Raw genomic sequence first — 13,841 nt, 5'->3', positions numbered from 1 at the left:
CACCTGCCTGGTGTGGCAGTATGTCAGTGCCTTTGGAGAGTTGTGTGTGTGTGTGTGTGTGTGTGTGTGTGTGTGTCTACTGCAGACAGCAGTAGATCACCAGTGTCAAAGCAATGATTCTTCAACATCAACTTCACTGGACTGGTCATGTTGTTCGGATGCCTGATTATCGTCTTCCAAAGCAACTACTCCATTCCCAACTTAAGAATGGAAAGTGAAATACTGGCAGACAACAAAAGAGATTTAAAGATGCTCTCAAGGAGAATCTTTAAAAAAAATCAGTATAAGCACAGACAATTGGCAAACACTGGCCTGCAAGCACTCCAATTGGAGAACAGCCTTTACCAAAGGCGTCGTGGACTTTGAAGAAGCACAAACTCAGGATGAAAGGGGAAAACAAGCTAAGAGAAAAGCACGGAAACCTATGTCCCCACTGTGGAAGGACGTGTGGATCCAGAATTGGCCTCCACAGTCACTTACGGATACACCGTTCATGGAAGACAATCTTACTCAGCTACGAGTGATTGCCAAAGACTGCAGGTGGCAAAAGCAGGAGGATCGGCAGGCCCTTGATGGACCACGATATGCAGATGGAGGATACAGGTATGTTTTGAAACACAAGCCATCACTAGCAGAAATGAGGTGACCAAAATGTCAGAACATTACAACTGAGTATATTTATTTCACTTAAGCCATTTATACACATAATGCTGTGTGAGAAAAGGGTGGGGAGGGCGTCCTTCCTTATATTTAGTAGTGGAAGTGAGCAGGTACAGTGGTACCTCGGGTTACATACGCTTCAGGTTACAGACTCCGCTAATCCACAAATAGTACCTCAGGTTAAGAACTTTGCTTCAGGATGAGAACAGAAATCGTGCTCCGACAGCGCGGCAGCAGCAGGAGGCCCCATTAGCTAAAATGGTGCTTCAGGTTAAGAACAGTTTCAGGTTAAGAACAGACCTCTGGAACGAATTAAGTACGTAACCAGAGGTACCACTGTACAAAGGTACCTTCAAGACTCCAATCAAGAGATTTACCCCACATAGACACACCTGTTTATTCTGCCACTGCCTCTTGAAATCCTTTGCAGCATGCTTTCTGTCTAAGAATACATGCTTCTTCCTGTGATCTGGCCTCTTACCTGTCACATCAGCAAGAATGCGCATGGACACCTCCTGAGTTGAGCCTCAGGGTCTGTTTCATTAACTGAAGGAACTTGCAGGCTTTACAGATCAGAACTTTATTCAGTTCTTGTTGTGCTCACACAAGTCCACTCTCAGTAAGCTGCGGTAAGGAGGAAGACCACCCTCGCCCCAATTTCTAGACCCAACACTTCCTATTCTCTTTATAGATCCTGAGTTAGTTCCATTTGCTCTTGATACAGGGCTGGTCAGCCCGAGGCATTTCGTTCCCTGAGGTGGAGCGGCAAATCAGCCCCATCCCTTCCAAGCCAAGATGTTTCTGCACACGAGGCAGAAAATGTCAGAAGAGCCATTTCCCCTCCACAGCAGTGAAAATGCAACAAAACCACACAAAGTATGATTATTAAATTAACTACCTACCTTTCACCCTAGGGCCCCAAGGCAAGTTACAACAATTAAAACACAATATTACAAACAGTTTGGAGCAACTTACAATCACAAAAATAGGGTGGGTCCTAAAAAATGTAATCTTAGGTGTCAAAAGCTGAGGTAAAGAGGTATATCTTCAGCATTTGCCAAAAGCTGTATAAGGAAGATACCAGATGAAGCTCTGTGAGGAGTTCCAGCGTTTAGGGGCTGCTCTCTCTCTGACCACTACCACCCCAGAACTTCTGAGGGTGGTGGGACTATAGAGGGCCCCCTCTGCTGAGGATGTGGGTAGAGAAAGAGGGGCGCTTTCAGGTATTTGGGGCCTGAGTTGTTTAGGGCTTTCAACAGCGGTCAGTTTGCTGCCCTGTCATGACCCTGACCCTAGCAGGCCCAGCCCCCCAAAAGCCTGCAGTTTAACCTGACACACACAGCAAACACAGACCAGTGAGGGCAGCTCTCAGGATGTCATGCAAGGAAATGCAAGCAGCTTTTCTCCTCAAGCCTGAAAAATAAAGAGAAAGATGTGATTGGAACAGACCTGTATTGCATGGAGCTAATGCATAAAAAATGCATTCCGCTGCTGCCTCCACATACGCAAATGGCTTACATCTGAACTCCTAATCGCAGATGATAACCTTAGAAGGGGCCTCTGGAGTTTTCCAATCCAATTCCTGGATCAAAAGGCTCTCTGCACAATTTCCATATATGTATCTGATCTCAGCCCCAGTGCAGTAAACATTCCATGCAGTGAAGAGGGACTCTGCCACACATTTTGTGTCAAGGTTAATGGGAAAGTGCATCTTTATGATTCACACAGATTCACACTCCCAAAGACCCCTGTGCTGCTAATTCATTAATCCTTGTATTGTGAGCTAAATTAATTTAACACTCCTCTACGGGGTGTGTACAGTTTTAAGCTTTAGTTTTAAGTTTTAAGTTTTTTAATCAAGGGCTGAATAGCAGCTTTGGGAATCCACCTTGAAAAGGTCATTGTCATTCACAAGCAGTTCTCAACATACCAAAACAGTGCTTTCCACTGGGCTGGTAGGGCATCAAGCTATCAGAAGCAAGGTTAAAATGGAGCAAAATGATACAGAAAATGTCTGTCTTTGGACATCTGTCCAAATAACGTCTGTCTTTGGACATCACCACATAATACAGTTTCTCATGTTGTGAATGAAATTAGTTTCTCCATGAGCTCACAAGCTCCCCAATCCATCTCTAGCACAGCCATGAGAAGGAACTTTCTTTCTGTTTAACAACAGCTTGCCATATCATCTAATCTCCAGATGTGGTTAATCTTTTGGCTTTTTTGAAGCAAGCAAACTTCAAACAGTGGTTGATAAAGCTGGCTTGTTTCAGCAAACCATTGTTAAGGCTAGAGATGTAAGAACACAGCGATTTCCATTCCTATCTGTATTTATCACAGTCATCACTGTCTCCCTTCCGCTGCAGTTTGGTTTCTGCCAAATGGTACATTATTCACCTCACTGTCTACTATTTAACTTAAATTACATAAGTCGTGTAACATGTAACTTACACTAATTTCAATGTAAAGGAAACAACAACTCAATGTAAAAAAGACATTAATTATGTGTAGTCGAAACAAAATAAAAAAATTCCTTCCAGTAGCACCTTAGTTTGTTATTGGTATGACCTTTTGTGTGCATGCACACTTCTTCAGATACACTGAAACAGAAGTCACTAGACCCTTATAGATAGTGAGAGGGTGGGGAGGGGTATTACTCAGAAGGGTGGTGGGAATGGGTGATTGGCTGATAGGTGTGGTAAACCTGTTGATGACTGTTAACGACTGCAATTGGTCTTATAGGAATAAACCATAGTTTATCATGATGCCAACCAGTGATACCCAAATGAGGTGCTGAGATTATCCATCCACAGTTCATTTTGCTTGGTCCTAATTGTGTATTACCCAATTGTGGACTTTGGAGATTTCCCACCCTCATGGATTAACATGAGTACCTTTGCTTTTGGGGGGATTATCAGGCATCCCTGTGCAAGACCAAAAATAGATCACTGGTAAAATTTACCAGATACAAGTTTGGGAATCACTGCATTTCAATTCTTTTGTAAATTCAGCATCAAAGTTGTATAAGGGGGGTGAGTGCTTCTGAAATACTCTTTGCTTCCCGCTACAGTGACCGCTGACGCAGACCTCTGAAGCATCACACAAAAAAAGGAATCTCTGATGTGTATGTTAATGGAACAGCATGATGAGTTTTCATCAACTGGAGTTTCATGGTGTCCATAACCAATTCTGCCTTTTAGAGGTTGCATGCAAAGTGTGCATCAGCATCAGTGCCTATTATCAATGGAAGGGAGTGACGCATCCCCGCTGAATGTTTGGAGGTTTACAAGATCACCCGAGGCATGTTGCAAACAGCAAGGAGGGGCACTATCATCCCTGATGGGAAAACCAGACCTTGGTGGACAGGCTGACTCCAACTACCACGTGAGTCAGAATGGATGACTAAAAGACAGCAACACACTGATGCAGGCAAAACAGTTACTAAGCAGCTGGTCCAGAATAGTTTCCACCTTCCAAAAGCCTAAATCCGGAAACCTATGCAGTGCCAGAAATTTAGACGCTGACAACCAAACCTGCTGGAACCTATGCAAGGCAGAGCAAACAAGTGAGCAATGATAAAAATCAGTGAGTAAGACAAAGCCCAGACCAGCAGATTTAGTTTTTTTTATTATTTTTCCAGAATTGGTTACCAATATGCACGCCAAGTCTGAACTGTTACTGCACTCCTCCTGTTCCTGGCTTTCTCACACTGCACCATTAAACTGGGCCCAGGCTTCTGAGCCCTTCGTCTGAAGAATCAAAGCACCATCATGCTCTGCTAAAATACAGTGGTACCTTGGTTCTCAAATGTAATCCGTTCCAGAAGCCTGTTTGACTTCCGAAAACGTTTGACAACCAAGGTGTGGCTTCTGATTGGCTGCAGGAGCTTCCTGCACTCAATCAGAAGTCGTGGAAGCTGCGTCAGATGTTTGGCTTTCAAAGAATGTTTGCAAACTGGAACACTCACTTCTGGGTTTGTGGCATTTGGGAGCCAAAACGTCCGACTCACAAGGCGTTTGGGATCCAAAGTACAACTGTATCCCCGTTTGAAGATGGTCCCTAAAAACAACCAATGGTTTCCAATATTCTGATTTTAAGGTGGGCCTTATAACATCCAGGGTGGTATTCAATGGACCTAATTTAGCAGCGTTCATTAATTTTCCTGGGTCTACTCTGAGTAAAACTTAGCTGGCTACTATATCCAATGATTTCCTGTGGTTATTCAGAAAGAACCAATGCACTGAAATGGCCATTCAGTGTCCATCTTGCTAATACACCCCCTTTGAAAGTTTTGGGGCAGGTTCTGTTTAATATAATTTAACGGTTTTTATACAGCAACTCATCGTGGTAGGCATCATCATCTCCAGTGGGGAACTCCTACAGAGAGAACGTATGATCTGTCCACCTGAAGCCTCTGCATCACCCATGCGCAAATCATTTCAGACATTGCAATGGGAATGCAAAAAGCAGACCCCCTAGGTACCTGTGCATCCATTGTCAGTGATTCTCGTGCAGCGACCGTTTTGTTGTGGACACACACTAAGGTCATCATCACACATGAGGATTGAATCAGTTTCACTGCAAATGTCAAGCCAGCGTTGGCCAAGATGTATATCATCTGTGTCTTCTATTTCACCCTCTGCATGAATAATACGCCAGCCACATGAGAGCTATTTAAATGCATTTTTTCACGATACACATGAAAATACCTTAGGAGCCAGTTTGCACATTACACAGGAATGGAGAAGCAGCAGCATGAGTGACAGTCTGCTCCTATGGGTTTTCACTCAGGAATAAGATCCATTAATGGTGTTTACTTCCAAGTAATTTCGCATAGGTTTGTAGCCAGAGGTGTACCATTTCCCCTTTCTTCCAAGTAAGGGATGAACCAACTCTAAGCATTGGATTGAAATAAAATACATCAGGGTGAATTATGGGTTAAGATTCTGGTTTTTATTTTCTGGCCCAGATGCAGCTTATATTTATTATCAGATGGTGGTATGGCTTCAGAATGTTTCATTATACAACCTTAATCTTCCCCCCTGCCTGCACAAAAAGAGATTATCAGGGTTTGTTTCATGTATACTCAGATTGGATAATTGGGGTCTCTGAGCGTATATTGGGGGGGTGTATCCCTTTAAAGCTGCATGCAAGAGCAGTATTTGAGTTCTCAGAAGACCATAAATTCTGCTATTTTATTTCCATAATCAGTTTGACCTTGTAGTGAATGGGAGCAACATTTGAAGTTCCCTCAGATTGAAAGTGTGGGAGGGGGCAACCACTTGTGTAGATGAGTCGAAAGGGGCAGAAAATTGCTTTCCAAAATGTCCAGATGAAATAAATATGAGGTTTTGGGTTTTTTTAAGCTTAGGAATGACTCTGAAAGTTGGCTTCCATCCCTATGACTTTACGGTGGCATTCAGCTTTGACCAAACTGTCAGATACAGCAGCTACTCATGAGCACATCCTCTTGTTATCAACTGCTGCCGTTTTCCTACTACATGGGGATTTTAAAAGCTCATGGGCCAGATCTCAGACTCCTCTTCTGGGACATATTAATGGCAATACAATTTATTTTTGCCCTTGGCTAACCATTTCAATATGCGAACAATTGCATGCTATTTGCAGGAATTCTTTGCAACCGAAGGAGCGAGTGCCATTTCACCGTGTCTTTAATGAGAAGGCATAGATACAATATTTTGCAGGTAACACTGGTTATTTTTCCCTCGCTTTCCTCGCTCTGCATTAAGGTGACATCTGCTGGGAGATGTGGGTATGAAAGGTACTCATTCACGTTCCCTAGAGACGCCTGTTCCCCTAAGCAAGCATTTCTTGACCATTGTTGTGTAAAATGGCAGTCCCAACCTCTACTCGGATGGAGAACAATACAGCTGGAGTTGCTTGTGCCTTTCCCCATTCTTGTTGATGGCAGGCAGCTATGTATTCCAAAGGAGATAATTTCTCTGCCATTTGATCAAACGATGAGCCATATTTTCCTACATCCTTTAAGGCAAAAGCGGCATCAAACTTCTTCAGCAGAAGACAAATGCTTCAACTATTGACCTGGGACTATCTGTATTTTCTGGTACCTGCCCCTGGTAAATTGCTTCCTCTAGTGTAGTTTGTGTTTGGGGGAAGAATTTGACATTTTTAATCCTTTAACTGTGGCTCATGTGTGAATGCATGTACTAGAGTTGCCATTTATGGGGGTTTTGGCTCTCTCCTCAGCGCCTCTAGAGCTACAGTTAAATCTCTGAGTGCTAACCCCAGTGTACAGACATATTAAAAAGTGCACACGAATGAAGACCAGTGCCATGTTGATGAGCTTTAGAATTGGGAAAACTCCACAAACACACACAGAGGAAGAGAAATAGCACATTTTTTTACTATCTCTACAAACATCCCTTTGACTGTTGGCTAGTAGTCCTAAATAAAGTGGGGCCTTCCCACTTCATCTGCTTCCTTTTCCCCAAAGCTTGTCTTTCAACAGCAGCAAGGAGAAGGAGGAGGAGAGATGCTCCTTATTTACAGTGGTACCTCTGGTTAAGAACTTAATTCGTTCTGGAGGTCCATTCTTAACCTGAAACTGTTCTTAATCTGAGGTACCACTTCAGCTAATAGAGCCTCCTGCCGTGCCGCTGCCACTCAATTTCTGTTCTCATCCTGAAGCAAAGTTCTTAACCCGAGGTACTATTTCTGGGTTAGCAGAGTCTGTAACCTGAAGCATCTGTAACCTGAAGCGCCTGTAACCCGAGATACCACTGTATTTATTTATTGCTGTTATATAGCACCATTCCTCCAAGAATGTCAAAGTAACACACACACCCCTACTCATTTTGTCTTCAGAACAACCCAGTGAGGTAGGTTAGTCTAAGAGACAGAAAGACTGGCCCAAGGTGAGTGGGGGAGCCTCATAGCTTAGTGGGGATTTGAACCCTGGTCTCCCAGGTGCTAGTCCAAGACTCTAACCAGGACCCCACACTTGATCCACCACACTGGCTTCATGAGGCCCCAAAACTTTATGAGCCAGAAGTCCTCAGTAAGATATTTGGGGTCTTAATTTTTGGCTGGGCTTCCAGTCCTTGCTAGGTGCACATTTACATGGAGGAGCTAGTGAGCTTCATTGGGAATAAGCATCTTTTTGCTTTCATGCCGTGTGGCAAGACCCAGGCTGTGGCTAACTTGTTTTTTTTTTTTTTTTTTTTTTAATAAAATTTTTATTAGGGTTTTCAAAAGGTTTTTTAGACAAACACAAAAACATACAGACACAACACACAACACACACATAACACATATACTTTTAAAATCTTAATTTCTTAACCACTTTCCCGGACTTCCCCCACCTCCCCTTCTTGCATCCCTATTCCAATAATTAACTCAGCAAGTTCTTGTCCCAGGCTGTGGCTAACTTGAGTCTTCCTTGGTTGTTCAAACATAAAATATCAGGGCGCCGCTTCCACTCTGTTCCCCCAATGCCTGCCAAATTAAATAGTTCATTGTTGCTGAATGTGCTTGAGTTGCAGCTATTCTGAGTCTTATAATAAGAGCAACAGATCACCTGTGGAATTCAAGCATTACATTGAACATCCTTAAGTTTGGAAAACTGCCAGGAATGGGAGCTAACAGCTCTGGCCTCAGAAGCCTACAGCAAAGGGGCTGACTGCATATGAAATGACACAGGGCCCAGCAAATGTGGAGAGAAGGACAATTGAGGAGGACATTTTGAAAGGCTAGTCCATGCATTAGGCAGAGCAAAGCAGCTGCCTCAAACAGCTGGCGTTGGCTGTCATGAAAGGGCAGGAGAATGTGAGTTACTTAATTTATTGTTGCTTATTTATACTCCTGGGGGTGAGGGGTAGCAAGGCTTTGTGGGGTTTGTGCCACAAGTGCCAAAATCACTTGGCTGGCCTTGGCTACTCTTAGAAAGTAAGAAAAGCTCTGTTGGGTCAATCAAAGACCTATCTCAGGCATAGGCAAACAGATGTTTTGGGACTACAACTCCCATCATCCCTAGCTAACAGGACCAGTGGTCAGGGATGATGGGAGTTGTAGTCCCAAAACATCTGGAGGGCCAAGTTTGCCTATGCCTGACCTATCTAGCCCATCACCATGCTCTCAGGGTGCCAAATGCCCACAAGCAGGACCTCTTCACCTTGGGGTTGAGAGTGGAAATGATATGTTATTCTGCCTCAGCCAGCAAAATGTCTTAGACCAGCCCGCTTCCCATTTCCCATAGCGTCCAACCAGAGCCTTCTGGAAAGGCTGCTAGCAGGACTGTCTGCTGCTGCTATTCTCCAGTGAAATCCTGCCTCTGAACTTGGAGTCGACAGAGCCACCATCCATGACTAACACCCATATTCTCCACATGGGGAAAGCTACACCTGTTCCATTTCCGCCTTTCATGAACCTGTTAACAGCCTAGAAGCCTTGCCCCTCAAAGAGCTGTGAGTTGGATAAATCCAGTTCTTCCTTGTCCCATTCCCAATTCTGAAGCAGCTGTCTTAAACACTTTTGCCACGGTGATTTGGGATAAATACGCTCAGACCAGCCCATTAAATGTGCCGTGATGCCCGTGACTCAGCGTCTTTGGAGCAAAATCCTTCCCAGGGCTGCTCCTCGGGTGGGGCATTTACGCACCATCCCTTGCTCAGAGCTGTACCCAACGACAGGATCTACCCTGTGGTTTTTAATTAAGTAACTGCTAAGATGCAGGCAGCCTCTCATCAGCGTCTCCTCCTCAAGACGGAGCGCCAGCGTGCCAATGATTATAAGCCCCTTAAGGAGAATGTGTTCCCCTTCAGGACTTACAATCATTTTTATAGTGGCGCTTGTAGACTCTTGCACTTTAATGAAACTATAAGTACAATTACTCTGCCTGACAGTGGACAGGGCATCGTGCTTCAAAAGCAGTAGAGCAGGTACACTAAAGCTTCAGGGAAATAATCAGCTTCCTCTCGCTCGTTCCGTGTCTCTTGGAGCACGACCCAAAGTTAAGAATTAGATGTTCGGAAGCAATGCAGAAGTCACACTTACCCCTGTGTTTTAAAGCACAAAATGGAGGAGGGGCATATCCCTATCCTTAACTCTCTTTGCATCCCCTTCTCCCAGCCTGGCAATTCTGCTCCCAGTGAGCTGTGGGGGAAGCCTAACTTTAGGCCTGTCGGAAGATTCAAGAGCCCCGCCGCTCCTTCTTCAGGTGTGCTAAGAGCCCAGCTGCCTGCCTTGCCACAGGCTGCCCTCTCCCAATTTACATTTGCCATTCAGAAAATTACTCCCAGACGCGGAGTGAACTCCTTGGCACGTCCATCCCAGCCCCGTGTGTAACTGCAGAATGTTGTGTGCTTGGCCAATCTACGTGGCTGGTGAGAACTAATAAGACGTGTTGTTGCCGACATCTGTGGCGATGACAAAACCCATTAAAACGCATGGCGCATTGTGGAGTTTTGTAAGCTGAACGCTTCCTGTGTCAAGGAGTTTTATTGTATTCACTATTCAGCAGAGGGAGAGGCATGGGTAAGAAGGGATGAATGTGCTGGGTTGGGCACCACTGAGGGGTAGAATCAGACTCTGGAGAATTAAAGAGTGCTAATGAACGGCTGCTTTGTGGTCCCAGGTGGGGAGGTGCTGTTCCTCCTTTGTGATGTTGGGCTGTGTGTGTGTGTGTGTGTGTGTGTGTGTGTGGTGTAAGTTGACCACACCCACTTTGCATCATTCATACCCACCACTGGCCTTACGGCCCTCCAAGGGTTGTTCAACAGGTAATGTGGCCCTGGGATCAAAAAGGGTTAGCTGCTCTTGGGTTAAGCCAAAACCTTCATGGTCTGTCATTCTTTAAAAAAACAACAACTTTGATAAAGAAAACAGAAGATCTATCTTCTCCCAAAGTTAAGTCTGCCTTCCCTTGTTTCATGAGCAAGTACAATGTTCGACTAGAGCCAGTGGGGCATGGATTCAAGTTCCCACTCAGCTTACTGGGTGACCTTTGGGCAAGCCACTCTCTCTCTACCTCACAGGATTGTTGTTGGGATAAAAGGTTAGAGGGGACAGATCATGTATGCTGCCTTGAATTCCTTGGAAGAAAGGCGGGATGTAAATGTAACAAAGAAGATTTCAGGCATAGGAAGAGGGACAGTCCAAACTGAGTACATTGATGATGGGGGTGTTGACTCTTTCACTCCTCCACTGCAGTCAAAATGGAAATCCCACCCACCCTCAGCTATTGCCCCAAGAGGAACAAACAACATGCCTCACCTGGAATGTGACACGTGTTAAGGGGTTTCTAATGGTCCCTTAGATAAGGAAACAAGATCCAGGTACCTGGAATTCCTCCTGAAGCAAAGAAGAGAAAAGCTTCATACAGACAGCATACGAAAGTAGCCTGTTATGCTAAGGCAAAGCACAAGGAAATGTATTTGAGCAAGCTCTCATTTAGCTGTCAGGTGCTTTCCACCATTCCTTTCCCATCAATGTTAATTACCAGGGCATTTGCATGTAAAAGAAAGTTGCTGTCCTTCGCAGAAATTCTGCCCCTCCCACCTTATTCATGCAGCAGCACCAGAAGCCAGAATGTTGTACACGATCTTGCATTTGGCCCCATTGGAGTATGGAGGTGTGGATTAGGAAAGGTTCGCTGCTGGGCGCAACGAGATATGCTGGCATCCAGAAAGTCCCCCCCACAAAAATACTTCGGCATGTCACCTTTGTCCAGATTTATATAAAATAAAATAAAAGGCCTAAAACATAATCATCACAGAAAACAATTATGAGACACAGAGGTGCCAGAGACATCAGTAATACAAGCCAAACTTTTTATACAACAGAAATTAATAACAAGCCTATAAAAATAAGGACACTATTGCTATGGAAATCCCTTATTCTCCAGTGGGATGAGATGCTTTTCCAGATAACCTTCGTTTGTAAAGTTCTGCACACAGTCCTACTTTATTTTATTTACTTTTTTTTAATCCACAGCCATTATTCACATAAACAACAAACTCATACCAAACAGAAATAAATTTGTCCTTACTTGTTGGACCTCTAGAGGTTTTCAGTTTATATGTCAATTGTTCTAGTACGGCTGATTCCCATACCTTCATCACATTCATACCAGTTTTGCATTTTAATTCCCCCCTTAATTTTAAAATTGTTTTAAAATTGTTAAAAAAATTAAAGTAATAAAATACAGAGCATACACACCAAAAATAAAGTTCATTTGTGGAATGGTATAAACATTTTTTTAAACAGCTTTTGAGAGTTTTACAGGAAAAGCAACCCACCCCACCCCACTTCCCATGTATGCAGTTGGTGAGACAGTTAATAACCCATTCCACTGGAAAATAAGGGGAACCCAGTGTCCTTCAGCTGTTAGACTACATCCCCCATCAACCCTGACCACTGCCTGGCTGAAGCTGATGGAGATGGAGTCTAACACCATCTAGAGGGCCACATGGTGTTGATGGTACAGAGCAGGGATGGAAAAACGTGTGGTCCACTAGGTGTTGCCGGACTGCGATTCCCACCATCCCTGGTTCTGGGGCTGTTGGGAGTTGGTGTCCAACAACAACATCTGGAGGGCCACAGGTGAGTTGTGCAAGCAGGAGGAACCTGGCTTCGAGTTCAAAGATATATTCCAGTCTCTTCCCACTTGGCGCCTTCCAGACGTTTTGAACTGTGGCGTCCCTCAACCCCAGCCAGAAGGCTGAGCTATAACTTTAAGAAACCAGTGGCAAAATAAATGACACACATGCACACATCCTTGTGCAATGTCCAGTGGGACTTAGTATACTAATCTCCCCCCACTCTTTAATCTTTGCCTCTTGCCTGGAACCTTGCAGCGAAAGGGCAATCCTGAGAGGCAAAGGGACGGGTAATTGCTGTGAAGAATGCAACCTCCCCGACGTGTTGTCGGGAAGATCTTCTCAATGGCTGCTTCCAAAGGTCAAAGAGAACAAGGATACCTGCAGGCCGCAGGAAGGAGACGGAGAACATCCACTTCCCAAGGCTGCTTACTCAGCAGCCGCTGCACTGCAGCTTATTCTGGTCAAGTGGGGAGTGGGGGCAGGATACCATCGAAGCTGAGTTAATAATGCTAAAAGGCAGCGTCAGACTTCCTGCCCCGATAGAGATGTTTTATTTGGTAAGGCAAAAGCCCAGGGCTGATTCACACACATATATATCACATGATGTCACATCACTCGATGACTTGCAGCTGAGTGTGCAAACTGTCTTTGTTGAAGAAACATTGTGGGTAAGGTGAGAGCTGCGCTGCTCAGGAATGGCTTCTTTCAGGCACTTGAGGGTGCAGTCGCCAAGTGGTGATAAACAGCCAGATGGCTCTTATTGATGAGGATGAATAATGCTTGCTATTTTCCGCTTTACGTATTATTATCTCAGTGATCCTGGCAGTGTTATACAACAAGCATTAGGAACGGCAGGCCCAACAGCCAGAGGTGGCCCTCCAGAACTCTTCTATCAGGCCCTTCAGCCTCTCTGACCCTTCCCACGCCACACCCCTTGCCACCCCTGAACTAACATCTCCTCAGCTGTTGGCCTGGCTGAAATAATGTGATTGTGGAGGACGGGGAGTGGTGTGTGGCATGACCTCTGACCTTTGCGTGGCTGGAATGTAGCTTCCTGTGGAAGGGGAAGAGTCATGTCCACTGCTCCACACACATCACTGGCATGTGGCTCCTGAAATGTTCCCCACAAGACAAAGTGGTCCTTGAGGTGAGGTGAAAAAGATTTTCCATCCGATATGTAAAAAGGACACTGCATTTTCCTTAAGGGCTTCCTTCTTTCCCAGTTGTAAAAGCATACTGTTTGGAATTGTAGGAAGGAGCATCCTAGGCTAGGAGACCTGGTTTCAAATCCCCGTTCTGCCATGAAATTCACTGTGCGGCATCTAACTGAATAATAAATAAAATACACTCTTGACACCATACATTGTAGATTCAGGTTGGTAGCCGTGTTGGTCTGACACAGTCGAAATAAGTAGCACCTTAGAGACCAACTAAGTGGTGCCAGTGTGGTGTAGTGGTTAAGAGCGGTAGTCACGTAATCTGGGTAACCGGGTTCACGTCTCCGCTCCTCCACATGCAGCTGCTGGGTGACCTTGGGCCAGTCACACTTCTTTGAAGTCTCTCAGCCCCACTCACCTCACAGAGTGTTTGTTGTGGGGGAGG

The 13,841-nt window shown here is 44.8% G+C and overlaps 1 long non-coding RNA gene across 1 annotated transcript; it reads right to left on the bottom strand.

Moving 5' to 3' along the window:
* Positions 1 to 1,224: 1,224 nt before the first annotated feature.
* LOC308472296 lies at positions 1,225 to 11,039 on the bottom strand. Its single transcript, XR_013983412.1, has 3 exons — positions 10,912 to 11,039; positions 5,144 to 5,299; positions 1,225 to 2,073 (listed from the first exon to the last, which is right to left on the bottom strand). It is a non-coding gene; the product is annotated as an uncharacterized lncRNA (long non-coding RNA).
* Between the last annotated feature and the right edge of the window lie 2,802 nt (positions 11,040 to 13,841).

This window comes from Podarcis pityusensis (assembly GCF_964106645.2).
Source record: "Podarcis pityusensis genome assembly, chromosome: 2".
In the NCBI taxonomy this organism is placed as follows: domain Eukaryota; kingdom Metazoa; phylum Chordata; class Lepidosauria; order Squamata; family Lacertidae; genus Podarcis; species Podarcis pityusensis.
Note: the sequence above shows the minus strand (reverse complement) of the source record. Positions and strands in the feature narration are given on the sequence as shown.